Source organism: Octodon degus, unplaced genomic scaffold (assembly GCF_000260255.1).
Source record: "Octodon degus isolate 3935 unplaced genomic scaffold, OctDeg1.0 scaffold00076, whole genome shotgun sequence".
NCBI lineage: Eukaryota > Metazoa > Chordata > Mammalia > Rodentia > Octodontidae > Octodon > Octodon degus.
This window is the reverse complement of record NW_004524652.1, coordinates 3,132,776-3,148,387: the sequence shown is the minus strand read 5'-3', so window position 1 is coordinate 3,148,387 and position 15,612 is coordinate 3,132,776. Positions and strand designations below refer to the sequence as shown.

Genomic DNA, 15,612 nt, shown 5'->3' with positions numbered 1-15,612 from the left:
TGATCCTTCAGTGACAAGACTTAAGCGGACAGGGGCTGGCTTTCTCTTTGTGGGTCTGCGCTCCTCACGAAGTGGCTGCTTCCCCTCACATGTGCAGCGCCAGCTCTCATGGAAGCTAAGCAGGTGCTCTGGTAAGCCCTAGAGCAAGAAAGCTGGTGTTGCCTCCTAAAGAGAAGAGATCTGAAGAGCACCGTCTCTGCCGTTACGCACTTGCTGCGTCTCCTGCTGTCTGCAGACCGTGAGACGTTCACCGTGGACGAATGTGCGTCGGCTACCGGCTGTCACCTCTATCAGCGCATGGAATGGAGCTGATGTTCGGCTCTGCAAGAACTCTGAAACCAGTGAGGAAAAGTCATGGTGCTTGTGCCTGAGGTTTGCCTGTTATCTTGGTCTCAGCCTTGATTTCCACCAAAGACAGGAAGCACATGAGACAGGGTGGACTTGGCCTCGAGCCCAGGAGAGCCAGCGCCACCAGCTGTCTCTCGCCACCCGTTTGCTCCACACCCAGCTGTTCCTTATGGCCGAGTTGCTCACACAGCCTGGTAGCATGCGTGTGTCAGTCAGCTTTTCATGGCTGTTCCAAAGTACCTGGAGGAAGTGTCTTAAAGGCAGAAAGGTCTACTTTGGATCATAGGTTCAGAGATTTTTAGCCCATGGCTGCCTGGTTCCATTGCTCATAGGCCTGTGGGGAGACAGAACCATCATCCTGTGGGAGGGTTGTGGTAAAAGGAAGCTTCTCACCTCTGGCATCTAGGAAACAGAGAGGGAGGGACTGGGACCACATTCTCTAAGACCACACCTCCGGGTCCTGCTCCCTCCCACTAGGTGCAACCTGCTAAATTTCCACCATTTCCCAATAACCTTCAAATATGGACCCATGAATGGGTGAGTTCACTGGCATTGTGGAGGTCAGAGGCCCCAAGCTCCGGTCAGAGCATGGAGCCCACCCTGGAAGCGCTGCTGCCCACACTGGGACCAAGTCTTCAACACATGAGATCTTGGGGACCATCTAAAGTGGAGGTGGAAGTGACGGACATCCCTTCTGACGGGCAGGGATCCGCTGTGAAGCGGGGACCTACCTGGGGTGAGTGGGAGAAGTAGCTGGGACTTGAGAACTGCTAGAACTCACCAGCCTGGGCTCATGACAGGGCATTGCCTGGCCTCTGATCTTCCTCTGTGTTCTCAGAGCCACTCCTGGGTCCTCTGCTCTGGTCCCAGTGGAGGGGGCTGCTTATTGTGGACCCTGGTTCCCAGCCTTCCATATCCATTCAGGCTAGAGTTCAAGCAGACAAGGGAATGATGGGGAATTGAAAGTGAGAAGAACCACAGTGCTTCTTCTCTCTGCCTCTGCCTGCTCCTTTGCAGAGTATTCCCACCACACGTAAGGGCCTGAGCCTCTGAGCCCTACAGCGTCCCTGGAGCGCTAGCACCAACCACTCCCATCCGCCAGATGAAGGCGGGGCTGGCTCGGCTGCCAGGCAACAGCGGCTCACGCAGGCCCTGGCTCTTGCAGGCCACCAGTGGGAGCTTCCCTCCTCTGTGCACGCTCCGCCCCCATGCGGGCTCATCTGCCAACACACTTCTATGTATTGCTTCTTAATTTTTTTTGTCATGATGTCTACATTTTTATAAAATTTTGTGTGCTTATGCAGAGAGTGTGTGCAGCTTAAGCTTCACAAGTTCTTGCACCCCAATGGAAATGCAGAATGTCACTAAGGCTCCTCGCAGAGCCCAGCATCCCCTTCTGGTCGTGCTGGCTGTCATAGTTTCTAGGTACTGATGAGGCCATGAGGACACCTGCTTTTTCTGAAAATCACAGTCACCCACACTTTCATGCAACAGGGAAAACAAGAGGTGAATGGCATACACAGGCACCTCCTAAGGAGCATTTGTGGCCACAGACAACATTTAAATATTTCTCAACCTCCCCCAGAACAATCCATTGCAACATCATTAGGCATCCTCCAAGATGGTTCACCAAGGAAGGGTAAATGCAAAAAAATGTTAATCCAGGGAAAGAAGAACCCAAATTCATGTTTCCTGATGTTGCACTTGAATTTGAAGGGCACTTTGAATCAGCTCTTTTCAAATATCCATCAAAGTTGCACATGGCCTAACTCACAACATTTCATCTCTCCCCAAAGTGCACGTGCTCCACCCTGCTCAGACACACCCTGCTCAATCCATGGCAGCTGGGACCCATGTACCCCTGTCTGGGCAGGGACAAGTGCATAGCCTATCTACTGTAGAGAAAGGGAAGCCACGTACCAAAGAGGACGACTGAAGTGGATTCATTATGGGTGCATTACCTAACTGCATTAAATGAAAGAAATGACACTGAAAAGAAAATGCAACATTATGTGTTCTGCATAATTTACAGAAATATACCAATAAGGGAAACTGCATGCATTGTCAAAAGTAAAAATATGGTAAGGACACAGGTAAAGTCGCTGTTCTCTTCCAAATATGTAATGAACATAAATGGTGCTATGAAATTCTGCTTAGATTCAGTTACTCTAACTTAGATTAAGTTTATCTAAGTAAATCTGGTATTTGGTTACCAAACCGGGCAGATTTGGTTATCAGATATTGCAATTAGAGGGGTGGTAAGTACGTATTAGCATATAACTGAGAATGTATTTAAGGTAATAAAAAGACTGGAAACATAACTAGAAATCAAACTTCCTATAAGATTCCTTCTTAATGTTTGAATTTTGACAGATCCTAAACTTGTCTCAGTGCCCCCGTCATGTGACTCTGGTGTGTCCTGGGGCAGCGTCTGTGACACTGCCCCAGGACACATCACCTGACTTCTCGGGGAACCAGGGCTCTCCAGCAGGTGAAGGTGGACCTTCTTCACAAAGGCATGTGAAGTGATCTCAGATGCTCAAGGCTGATTTTCTGTCACCAAACAACACTATTATAAAATGTATTTTTTAAATTTTTTAATTTTTATTTTTAAAATAATTTTATTGAGAAACAAATACCAATGAGACAGTTTCACAACCAATTACTGGAACATTTTCAATAATTAATACATTGCATATTGTTGTCTTAGTGGTTATTCATGGTGCAAGATGCAGACCTGATATCTTGTCTCAAACACTATTAGAACAAAACTCTATATTCATTGATTAAGAGAATGGAGCTATATATCTATCCTAACTATTTTGAGTATACAGGTACAAAAGGGTCGTTCATTTCTATCCCACTTTTTTGGTTAGTTTTGTCAGAGAAGGGCATTCCATTATCATTTAAACATTGTAGGTGCTTGAATTCAGCAGAATCTCCCAATATAGTCCAGTAGTCCCTAATAGTAGTGAGTTTTCCATAAGACTGGCAATGTCCAAAGTTGTTGACTTGAGTTTTTTGCAGCTCAGCATATTAATGTGGCTTTAACTTCGTTTTCATACTTTTCTGCTGGATGGTTAAGACCAAGATAAAAGCAAGACATATATAACAAGAAATGTAACTTTTGTATCTTATAAGGTCAGTCAAATCCCCTCAGGATTTACCCTGAAACCCTGTATCACAGTTTGTAGATCCTTTGTGAATGTCAGCCATGTGGACGAGTTACGGCCATTGCTTGACCAATTTGTTCTCTGTGAAAGCCTGAGAGAACGTTTTCTCTCCATGTGACTCCCCTTAGGCACACTCTACATCCTGATCACATTCCTCTGTGGTTCTATAATTTCCTTGTTCAGAAAATCTGGGACATGACTGAGTTACAGGATGTTACAGTACGGGTTCTCCTCTGTCCTGAGTCTTCACTGACCTTGAAAGGCTAGGGCCAAAATATTGGCTGTCCTTGCAGCCCTTCTTTTCCTCTGATTTTTGGTCTGCAAACTTAGGTTGTTAACCCTCCAGAAGAGAAGCTTATTATTAACCTACAACATATGCAGTTGGGTTTAACCTCACTATCTGTCTGAATATCAAACATCTTAGGCATAAATGGAACAGGTATTTTCTATCAAGTACTGATATAGTAAACCTTAAATCCCTATAGAATATGAAGACAAAAATTAAAAAATAAAAAATATGAATAAACAATTACATAATTTTGCACAGAAATTAAGAAATCTAACCATATGCAGCATTGTAGCAGGACTCTCCTGTGGCATTTTTTTTTTCTTATCTCTTCTTTTCATTTATTGCCCTTTTTCTTAAAACAAACATTTACTTGAGAGACAGTATAGCAGTAATTGGTATGTCATGACAAGCAGTACTTATTTAGAAGACCAGAATGACAGGCAATCCAAGCATGGCCCTCCCATTACACATTGCTATCTTTAGTGCAGTTGCTTCGTTCACAGTTACCAGCATATATAGTTGGTCAGGGTGAGAATCCTACCAATTAACTGCTAGTTTCAAAAACATGCTGCAGATTCTCAGGATCCTTGCCTTACCCATCTTGTGCATATAAATGTATGGCTTTGCCCCTGTCATGTTTCCCAGTTTTTCTCCTTGCCCTCTCTTCATTGCCCAGTCCTCAAGTTCTTGTTTTCCTTTTAATTGTGTTACACCTTTCTATTTGTAATTCTTCTTTTGAGTTCTTATACTAGGGAGACTATATGATATTTACACATGTAAGTCTGGTTTATTTCACTTATGAGTATATCTTCAAGTGGCATCCAGTTAAATATGAAGGTTTCGAGTTTATCATTCTTTATAGCTGAGTAATACTTCATTGTATAAAAATACCACATCTTTTTCAACCATTCCTCATGTGATGGGCATCTTGGTTGTTTCCAAGATTTGGCTGTCTTCTTAAAAATCCAGATTGCAAGACCTTTTCAAAGTAGTGACCACAGAATCTTACCCCTGTGTACTTCAGCAGCTTGCATTGGATGACACATATACAGTTATCTATGATGTTGTTTGCCATAGGCAGAGATCTTTCCCTGATGTTTGGCTTTCTTATTACCTCATTCCTGTGAGGTGAGCTTTCTGTTACTGGAAAGTCCGTGTCTGCCCAGGCGGCGCCTACGGTCTGCGCAGCACTAGCGAGGGCCGGTGCTCTGCGCGGTGGGGCTCCACCGGAAGTGCAGCTCTTGTTGCTTTCTGCAGCTTCTCTGACCTGTGAGGTTATTTTCAGAATCCTCCCTCCCTGCTATAAGATTAAAACTTGATAATGCTAATCAGCGCCCCGCCCTTCCTTCTTTGACCCTGGAAAGACCTCTTTTTTTCTCTGTGCTTCCTCTTCCTTGTTTACACCCCAAGAATGAATGGCAGGAAATTAGTGATTTCAATTCAAAATGAAGCTTGTGAAATTTCCGCTATAAAATATCAAGATTCCCATCATTGTCCCTTACTGTTTTTACATAATTCGGGATGAAGTCAGAGAATCTCTTCCTGAGAGTTCCCTATTATGTGCTACTCTGGGATTCAACAATAGGATGAAGAATTTTTATTTTTATTTCTTAAAGAATACAAAGTAGTAAAGAAACAAAAAAAACCATTAAAAATGACACAATTTCATTAAGCAAAGTAATAGGAATTCAACAATTGTTGCTCTATTCCATGATGCTATCTTCAAATTAATTGCTTAGGTTACCAGATATAAACCTGCAAAATTGGCTTAAAACAGCAACAACAAAAACAAAAAGTTATAAGAAGCTAAAAGGAATGAAAAAGAAAAGAAAAAAAATTAACATGAACTGTTCCTTTCAAAAGACCAGCAGAAAACAACAGTATAATTACCCAAACTATCCTGCACAGACACACAAATATGTCTCTTCCCTGCTTTCTTTTTCCTTTTCCTCCGCCCAGCTCTTCCTTCCCACTGAACAAATTGTTTCCCTTGCACAGTGTCTGTTGTGCCTTTCAGGTCAGGAGCTCACACTAGCTGGACAAAACGATGTTTGCACATGTGGGTCTGATTTACTTCATTTACTGATACAATTTCTAGTTGCATCCATTTATCTATGAAAACCCCAAATTTACATATTTTTTATACCTGAGTAATACCCCATTGTGTAAAAATAACACACCTTTTTAATCCATTCCTCAGTTGGCAACATTTGGGTTGTTTCCAAGATTCAGCTGTGACACCTAGTGCTGCTATAAACATAAGCACATACAATGCTGTGTTATGATGATTTGGCTTCTTTTGGAACAACACCTAGGAGGGGCATCGCTGGCTTGAATGGGACCTCCGACCCTAGCTCTTTGACGACTCTGCATACTGATTTCTAATAATTTTCATCTCAGGTACCAGTGACGAGACCTTCATTGTAATAAACCACGTTATTAATGTATCATTTTGTAGGGAGAGCTGTTTCTTACTCGAATAATAACTGTTAACCCAGAGACAAATAGATTTGGCTGTATTATGTAAAACTAAAGTAAAAGTGTGTCAACCTCCAGGTCTTCCAATATGGTGGGTGTATGGATCCTTAAAGAGTTCAAGTGAGCTAGTAAATAAAAGAAAGAAAATTGAGAAATGAAAGAATGTCATCAATGGCAGTAATGAGTATTCCCACTTTGGACTTGGACGTCTATGAAAAATGCTACAGATCACATGGCTTTTAGACAGTTCAAGCTTATTTCTCACAGTTCTAGGGGCTAGAAGTCCAAAGTAAAATAAATGAGGAACCACTGATGGGTGAGGGACCACTTTTTTTTTATGTATGCAGCAGAGGGTCTCACTACACAGCTCAGACTTGTGGTGATCCTCCTGTTTTTAACCTCTTTAGCACTGGGATTACAGGCTGTGTCATCACTCTGAGATGTGGGGTCTGTCTCAGTGCCCCTAGGGGGAGGGCCAGTGCAGGATGTGGTGCCAGCGATCAAACTCAGGTCCTTGTGCTTGCCTAAGCAGGTGCTTAGTCTGCTGAGTGATCTCACCGTCCCGAGGGATTACTTTCTAAGAGAGGGCAGCTTCCGCACGGTCACCTCACTGAGGAGGATGCTATGGTTCTTCCTTCATACGGGCATTAGTTGCCTATATGAGAGACCACACAGGACATAGCCACATGCAATGCATCCACCCCCCGAGTAGTACATATCCCCATGGGTGTCAGGAGGCCAACAGCCACGTTGGAAGGAGGCACAAACACAAAGACCCTGGCCTTCACTCTCCTCAGGTTTGTGATCCTCCAACCCATCTATCCTGGATGGCTGGGAATAGAAGGACCACTGAGGACAGCCTCTCTGCATGTGGGCTTACAGATGACAGAGTGAGGCATGGGGAAGGTACAGCCTTCTGAGCAAGATGTCTTAGTCGCTTTCCTCACTGCCAGGATGAGATACCCAATACGTTCAACTTACAGGAGGAGAGCTTTATTGTTGTTTATGTTTTTGTAAATATTTTTAGTGGTTCTAGCCCATAGTCAGCTGGCTCCAGGGAAGAAGCGACATGAGGAAGAGCCTGCTATGGGGAAAACCACTTACATCATGCATGCTGCTAAGTAAAAATGGAACCAAAGTAAGGGAGATATATGCTTTCATGTCATTTCCTTGGGGACCTATCTCTTCCACGTCTCAGCACATGAGACTCTTGAGGGGGACTTCTAGGTATATAAATAACAACACTACAACTCTGGGTCCCCAAAGACTCAGGCATAGTTCTTTATGCAAAATGCATTTAGCCCATTGGCCAAAGATTTAGTGGTTTCAGTAAAGCTAAAATACCAAGGTCCAAACTCTCCTCTACAACTCAAGGCAAACTCTTCTCTGGGCCAATAGTTTCACTTCAACAGGGAGGCTTATGAGGACAAAAAGGAGGTGGGCCAATGTGCTACTGAACCAGCCCCACAAACGCAGAATCACATAGCCCTATGTCCAGCACTTGGTGCAAGTTTTGGTGAAATGTGAGCTCTCAGTGAGACAGACAGCAGCAGTCCTCCTGCAGGGCTTGCTGTAGCCCTGGGCCCTGTCTTAGGCAGACACTCCTCACTGCCTATGGCCTGCCTCTGCAGATATTTCATGCTCTTGGCTTCTACAACTTCTTGGAGTATCCCACACCTTTTCACCTTCACTCTCACAGCTTCACACATTGCTTTCTCAGGGCCACACTCTCTTGCCTCCTAGCACTTCTTCTAAATCTCAGAGGATGGCCTATGTGATAGCCCAGTGAACTAAGCACCTGCTTAGGCAAGTGTAGGGACTGGGGTTCAATCCCTGGCACCCCATCCTGTGCCAGCCCTGCCCCCAGGTTCACTGAGCCAACCACTAAGACTGGGCATGATGCCCTAGGCCTGTCATCCCAGCGCTGGGGAGGTCAAAAGTGGGAGGATCACTACGAGTCCAATCTGCGTGGTGGGACCCTGTATCAAATACAATAAAATAAATAAATAAAAATAAACCTTAGTGGAAGCCTGCCTTACACCACAACATTTGTACTCTACATGCATATAAATGCAACATCACATGGATGATACTAATGTCCTCCAAGCAGTGGCCTGGCATTGTGTCATCATGGCTACAGAGGCCTCTGAGATCCTGCGTGGCTAAACACTGAACCAAAGCCCTGGGAGCCAATGATCCAGGTGGCTGTGTGCCTTGGAGTTCTTCGCTCAAAACAACTTCTTTCACCTTTGCAGTGTGAAGAATGCTATCTTGATATTTCCTGAGATGCCCTCACCACACACGTACCTTGGAGTCTTTTCCTGGACCCTCACCCACTTCTCTCTGGCACAGTTCCCTGCTCTGCTTCCTGGCCATCATGCCCCTGTATTTGGTTCTCCACACCCTTTCCTCCGTGATGTGTTTGCCTCGGAGCCAGTTGACCATGCGTTGAATCCTCTTAGAACTCAAAAATTGCAAAAGGAAGAGATGGAAATCATAAATATATATGCACTAAACAAGGGTGCATACAAATATATAAGGCAAATGTTAATAGACATGAAAAATCAAAAGAACAATGACACCTTTGTAATAAGGGGCCTTAATTCCTACCAAAACAGATAAATCAACCAGACAGAAAATCAGCAAAGAAGTATTGGAACTGAGCCAAACCTGTGAACAAATGGACTTAGTAGATGTTTACAGAGTGCTCCAGCCAGCAACATCAGAATACACATTCTACTTGGCTGCACTTTCTCTAAAATAGACAATATAGGACTGGTGAGATAGCTCAGAGGACTAAGTGCCTGCTTAGGCAAGCACAAGGACTGGGGTTTGATCCCTGGCATCACATATGGCACTGCCCCCACCCCCAGATGCACTGAGCAGGCCACCAAGACTAGGAATGGTGGCTCACACTTGTAATCCCAGTGCTTGGAAGGCTGAAAACAGGAGGATCACTGAGTTTAAACTGCATAGTGAGACACAGTACCAAATACATAAAAATGAAATAAAATGCAAAATAAAATAGACCATATACTAGCTCATAGAATATGCTTATGTAAATTTAAAAAATTGAAATTATCCCATGTATATTATCTAACTATAGTGCAATGAAATTGGATTTTTTTTTGGGGGGGGAAGGGTCTACAAGGTGTTCAGGGTCTCCCTACTAGATCAGACTCATAGTGATCCGGCTGTTTACAGCCTCCCAAGAACTGGGATTACAGGCACACTACCATTCCCAGTCTCAATCATCGTCTCTGCATGCCCCGGGGGTGGGGCCGGCACGGCAGGCTTGGGGATCAAACCCCTGGCCCCTGTGCCTGCTTACAGGTGCTTTAATCCGCTGAGCTATTTGGCCAGCCTGAAATTGGAAGTTAATGGTGAAAGAAACCACAAAAAACCCATAAAAACATGGAATTTAAATAAAACCCTCCTGAATAAACACTGGGTCACAAAGGAAATTAAAATAGAATTAGCATAAATAAACAAGCTTCTGTTGCACCTCCACTTTCTAGAAAAAGGAGAGCAAGTCAAGCCCAAAGCCCATAGACTGGAGGAAATCATAAAGATGAGAGCAGAATATAACGCAATGGAGACTAAGAAAACAATACAAAGAATTAATGAATTGAATAATTTTTTATTTGAAAGAATAGATAAAATTGATAAACCAATGGCCAATTTTATCAAAAGAAGGAAAGACTCAAATTCCTGCAATGAGGAATGAAATGGATGAAAATAACAGATCTTGTGGGAATGACAAGCATCAGCAACTCCTACTTGGAGAAGAATTTTTTCATATGATGGAAATACAGAAGAAATGAACAGATTCCTAGATATATATGAATTATCAAAGGTGAATCAAAAAGATATAAAAATTCTGAATAACTCAGTTCAGCCAATGAAATTGAACACGTGTTTGAGAGAATTGTAAGAACCAGAAACAACAGTAGATCAAACATGGATCAAAGTAGTGAAGGATATAAAAAAAAAAAATGATTAGCCGTGTGAATATTGACAAACTTGTAAAGGATTTCTCATGGATAGAAAAGAAAGTAATAGATACAAGTGAAAAAATAACATTCTAGAGATTCAGTTGGAAAACACCACCTGTTTATTAAAAGTAACCTAAACAAAGAAAGTTCCACTTAGAAAAGAATTGCTGCTCTTCATGACATGAAGGAGGGGCTACAATAGACTTTATTTATTTATTTTTTTTTAATATTTATTTATTTATTTATGTGTGTGTGTGGCCAGCTCAGCCCACCAGGGGGCGGGCTGGCTGGCATGTGGTGCTGGGGGATTGAATCGCGGTCCCTTTGCTTTGCTAAGCTTGTTCTAAGTAGGTGCTTTAGACCACTGAGCCATCTCACCAGTCCTACAATAGACTTTAATTTCAACACAACTTGAAAGGTGAAAATGAGCAACTAAAAAGAAATGCTGATATTACAAAAGAAAAGCTAGCATCTCAAGAATGGGAATATAAGAGTAATAGCAGCAAGCTTGCACATGGAATGAAAATCAAAGAAAAGGAGCATAAGACGCAGATAAGCCGACTTCATCAAGACATAGAGAAAAAGTTGAGTTAAATGAAGAAAGGCACAAAGGTCTAGCGAAGAAAAAAGGATGAACACTTCAGAGTTAAGTGAATAGTTAGCAACCCAAGAAAAGGAAAAGCAAAATGAAGCAATCGAGCTAGAGCTGGAGTTTGATGCCAAACAAGCAAGAGTTCAGACGAAATCCAAACCCTATCCAGATGCTTCTGTTTCCCCACAAAGTATCTGTAGAAGGAAGGAGTGTCAACATCTTCGAGGAGAAAAAAACAAGGAAATTGCAGTTCTTTGTAATATTCAGAACTAGGACCGGCACATTTGTTTTGGCAAATACTCTCACCTTAAGCATAGACTATTTTGAGTATAGTAAATTCATTAATTACTATTTATGTTTAAAGAGCTCTTTCAGCACAAGCCTAAATAATAAAGAAGAAAAAGCCTTTAAAAATGTAATTAAAAACTTACCAACAAAGGAAGAGCCCAGGTCCAGATGGAGTCACTGCTGAATTTTACAAGAAACTGAGAGAAGATTGAATACCAATAACTCATTCTTGAAGGCAAGTATTACCTGATGACAAAACCAAAGAATGATCCAAACAGGACGGAGAACTGTAGGCCAATCTTCCTAATGAACATAGAAGCAAAAGTCCTCAATGAGATGCCAGCAAACAGATTGCAACAGATCACCAAGAAGATTATACACTATGACTAGGTGGGATTCATCCTAAGAATGCAGGATGGTTCCACATATGCAAATCAGTAAATGCACTACACCAGATCAACGAAGTCAAAAGCAAAAGTCACATGATCATCTCAAAAGATGCAGGAAAAGCTTTGGACAAAATACAACACTCATTCATGGTGGAAAACACTACCAAGAATCAGAATAGATGGTCTTTACCTCAACTTGATAAAAGCGCGCTATGACAAACCAACAGCAAACATCACACTAAATGAACAAAAACTGAGAGCTTTTACTCTCAACTCAGGTACAAGACAAGAATGTTCACTGTCACCACTCTTATTCTGTGTAGTTCTGGAAATATTAGCCAGGGCAATGAGAAAAGAAGTTACATTATTAGTGTTTGCAGATAACATGAGATGCTACACAGAAGACTCCAAGGACTCCTAGACGTCATAACCAAATTCAGCAGCATAGCTGGATACAAAGTCAACACTCAAAAATCAATGGCCTTCCTGTACACAAATAACAAACTCTCTGGGAGAAGAGTTAGGAAAACACGTGTCACAATAGCATTGAAAATATGAAATAATTGGGAATCAACCTAGAAAAGGAAGTAAAGAGATTCTATATTGAAAACTACAGCATTCTGGAGTAGAGTGAAGAGGATATCAGAAGAGGAAAAGAGACCCCTTGCTCTTGGATAGGGAAAACCAGCAGCGAGGGCCGAGGAGCTAGCTCAGCAGTCTAAGTGCTTGCGTGGCAAGTGCAGGTGCTCGGGTTTGGTCCCCAGCACCACAGGCTGTGCCAGCCCTGCCCCAGACGCACCAAGTCAGCCACCCAGACTGGGTGTGGAGGAGCATGCCTGGAACTCCAGCACTGGGGAGGCTGAAAACAGGAGGTTAACTATGAGTCTGAGCCGCATAGCAGGTCCCTGTCCCAAATATATATACATGAAAATAGCCATGCTTCCAAAATTGTTAGTCAGATTTAATGCAATTTCAATCAAAATACTAATAGCATACCTCACCAAATCAGAGAAGACAATCCTGAAATTCATTTGGAATGAGAAGAGACTCAGAATAACAAAGGCAATCCTGGGAAACAAAGGCTAGGCAGGAAACATCACAACCACTGATGTGGAATTATACTAAAAGCTACAGTGATAAAATGAGCACGGTACTGGAAAAAAAACTGAAGATCAGTGAAAAAGATTAGAAGATGAGGATGTCATTACAAATACCCTCAGCCACCTCATCTTTGAGAAAGGGGCCAAATCTGTTCCCTCGAGAGAAAAGTCTCTGGAGTAACTGGTGCTGGAAAAACTGGCTCTCTACATGCTGATGATTAAAGTTAGACCTATGTCTATAGCCATGCAATAAACGAAAGCCAAAGTGGAAGAAAGATCTAAATATTAAAATAGAAACACCAAATCTACTAAAGAGAAAGTAGATATAAATCTATTCTTTTAAGGAAGGAAAGGTTTATTTTAGTTCACAGTTTGTGGAGGTTTCAGTCCATACTTGACATAGGTGTAAGCAGAGAGTTCATGAACAAAACCCTGAATTCATAGAAAATACTTCAAAGAATCAAGAAGTGCAACTTTATCTTATTAAAAAAAGCTTTTATGTAGAAAAAAATAACTAACAAAATGAAAGGACAATCCACAGAGTGGGAAAAAATCAGACAACTGTCTCTCAGACAAAGGACTTCTGCTCAGAACATATAAACACTTGAAGAAAATCAGAGCCCTTAAATCAAAAAATTGCCATCTGAGATAAATGCACACTTCTCAGATGAGTACAAATGGCAAATGAATACATGAAAAAATGTTCAACATCACTGGTCATTTGAAAGATGCAAACTGAAACAGCACTGAGATTTCATCTCACCCCAGAAAGAAAGGCTATCATCAAGAAATCAACCAACAACAAATGCTGGAGGGGCTGCGGGGAAAAAGGAGCCCTTGGCCACTGTTGGTGGGAGCGTAAACTGGCACAACCACTATGAGGATCAGTGTGAAGATTTCTCAGCAAACTATGACTGGTTCTGTTCACCTCAGCTATTTTCTTCCTGGGTATGTTCCCAGAGAATTAAAATCATCACACCATACATGTGCCTGCGGCTATAAGCAGCACAGTTTGTCACAGCTAAGCTTTGGAAACAACCCAAATGCCCACAGTGAAGGAGTGGATAAAAAAGAAGTGGTATTTTTATAAAATGAAGTACTACTGAGCCATATAGAAGGATAAATTTGAGATCTTTATAGAAAATGGGTGCAATTTTAGATCATACTCCTAAGTGAAAGTGCAGTAAGTCCTACTCACATCTCACGTGTGTAAACACTGTATTGTCTCCCTCATAGGAGAAACTGAATGAGTAAATAAATTCCAAGCTGTACAGTAGATAATGTGAAAGGGGCAGCAGTTGCTCAAAATAAAAAAGGAACCGGGATGGGTGCAAAGGAAAACTACGGTAGGGAAAAGGGAAAGTTGAAAGTCAGCTATAAGAATTTTTTTTTTTTTTCTGGAGCCAGGGATTGAACTCAGGCCCTTGCGCTTGCCAGGCAAGCACTTACTCAGCTGAGCTATCTCCTCCCCGGCCCTGCAAGTCACTTATAGTATTATTAGTGTTTATTAGTTCATGAAAAAGATAGTTTTGTGCTAAAATTGATTGGAGAAGTTTTCATGCCCATAGTTTGTACCCTGAGCAAGTACGTTAAAGATAACAAAATGTAACATATTGACTATTGTAATTATTCTATTATTTTGTTATGAGATTCTGCTTTACATTTTTTCCACACAATTTTTTAAAAACACACAAAAAAAAAAACCCTCACTGTTTTCTTAATCATTGCGGCCAATTGTCAGGGTGAGGGACAACAGCCCTCAATACAGAGTGAAGCTGATGTTTCTGTGGAGCCCTGGAGCCTTGCTTCCCCCACAAGGCAAGCCGTCCTCCCTCAGGGCGAGGCGCTCCTCCGGCCCATGTGCATCTCATCCCTGCATCCCGCAGCTCCAAGCGGCCCTCTCATCACCGTTATTAATCACACGGTCAGCTTCGGGGACTGCTGCTTAGCACGCCGCCCACATTTCCGTCCGCTGCAAGGCTTCACCTTGTTCGGTCCTGCAGTCACGGCCCGTGCACGGGAACCCTTGTCAGAGGTGCTCTGGGCTGAGCATTCTGGACAACCTGCTGATGACTCGGATCATCTAGAGGAACAAACTCGAGATCCATTAAGACTCAGAGGAAGACTTGAAAACAAGGGAGAAGGGTGCCTCAGCGGTGGCTGGCAACTGTGAGCCACACTTGACGCCCTGCAGGGCAGGAGACAATCTCCTCCTGGGGGGCTCCCACGGGGACCACCCTAACCTGAACAAGGCCTGAGTTCCTAGTTCCTGGCCTCTGAGACTCTGCCCCTGAAGCCGCCGAGGGGCTTGTCCCGATACTCTTTTCACCACAGTTTCAAGCTGTCACAGTTTCCCCGTTTGTAAAATGAAGACAGCGACGGCATGCACTGTCACAATCTGCACCATGAATTGTCTCGCTGCTTTGTGAATAGGTGAAGTTTTAGTCCGCGATCATGTGAGTCTGGGTTTTTAATTATGATGCAAAATCTATTTATTTATTTTTATTAATTTTATTGAGAAACAAATGGCAATGAGACAGTTTCAAAACCGATTAGTAGGACACTTTTAATAATTAATACATGGCATATTGTTGTCTTCGTAGTAGTTATTCATAGTACAAGATGCAGCAGAATATCCTGTTCAAACACTACTAGTACAAATCTTTCTTGTCATTGAATTAAGAGTAAGTAGCTGTATATCTAACCTAACTATTTTATATATACAGATATATTCCCCTTTTTTGTTTAGTTTTGTCAGAGATGGGTATTCCATTGCCATTTAAATATTGTAGTTGTGTGAATTCAGAACAATAATCCAATATAGTCCAGCAGTCCATAATAGCAGTGGGTTATCCGCAGGACTGGCAATGTCAGAAGTTGTTGGCTTGAGCCTTTTACAGCTCAGCATATTAATATGGCTTTACTTTTTATACCTCATTTTTATACTTTTTTGTTGGATG

The 15,612-nt window shown here is 42.4% G+C and overlaps 1 pseudogene; it reads left to right on the top strand.

The window, feature by feature from the left end:
• The first annotated feature begins 10,248 nt into the window (after positions 1-10,248).
• Positions 10,249-11,202, top strand: LOC101566052 (annotated as a pseudogene).
• The last annotated feature ends 4,410 nt before the right edge of the window (positions 11,203-15,612 follow it).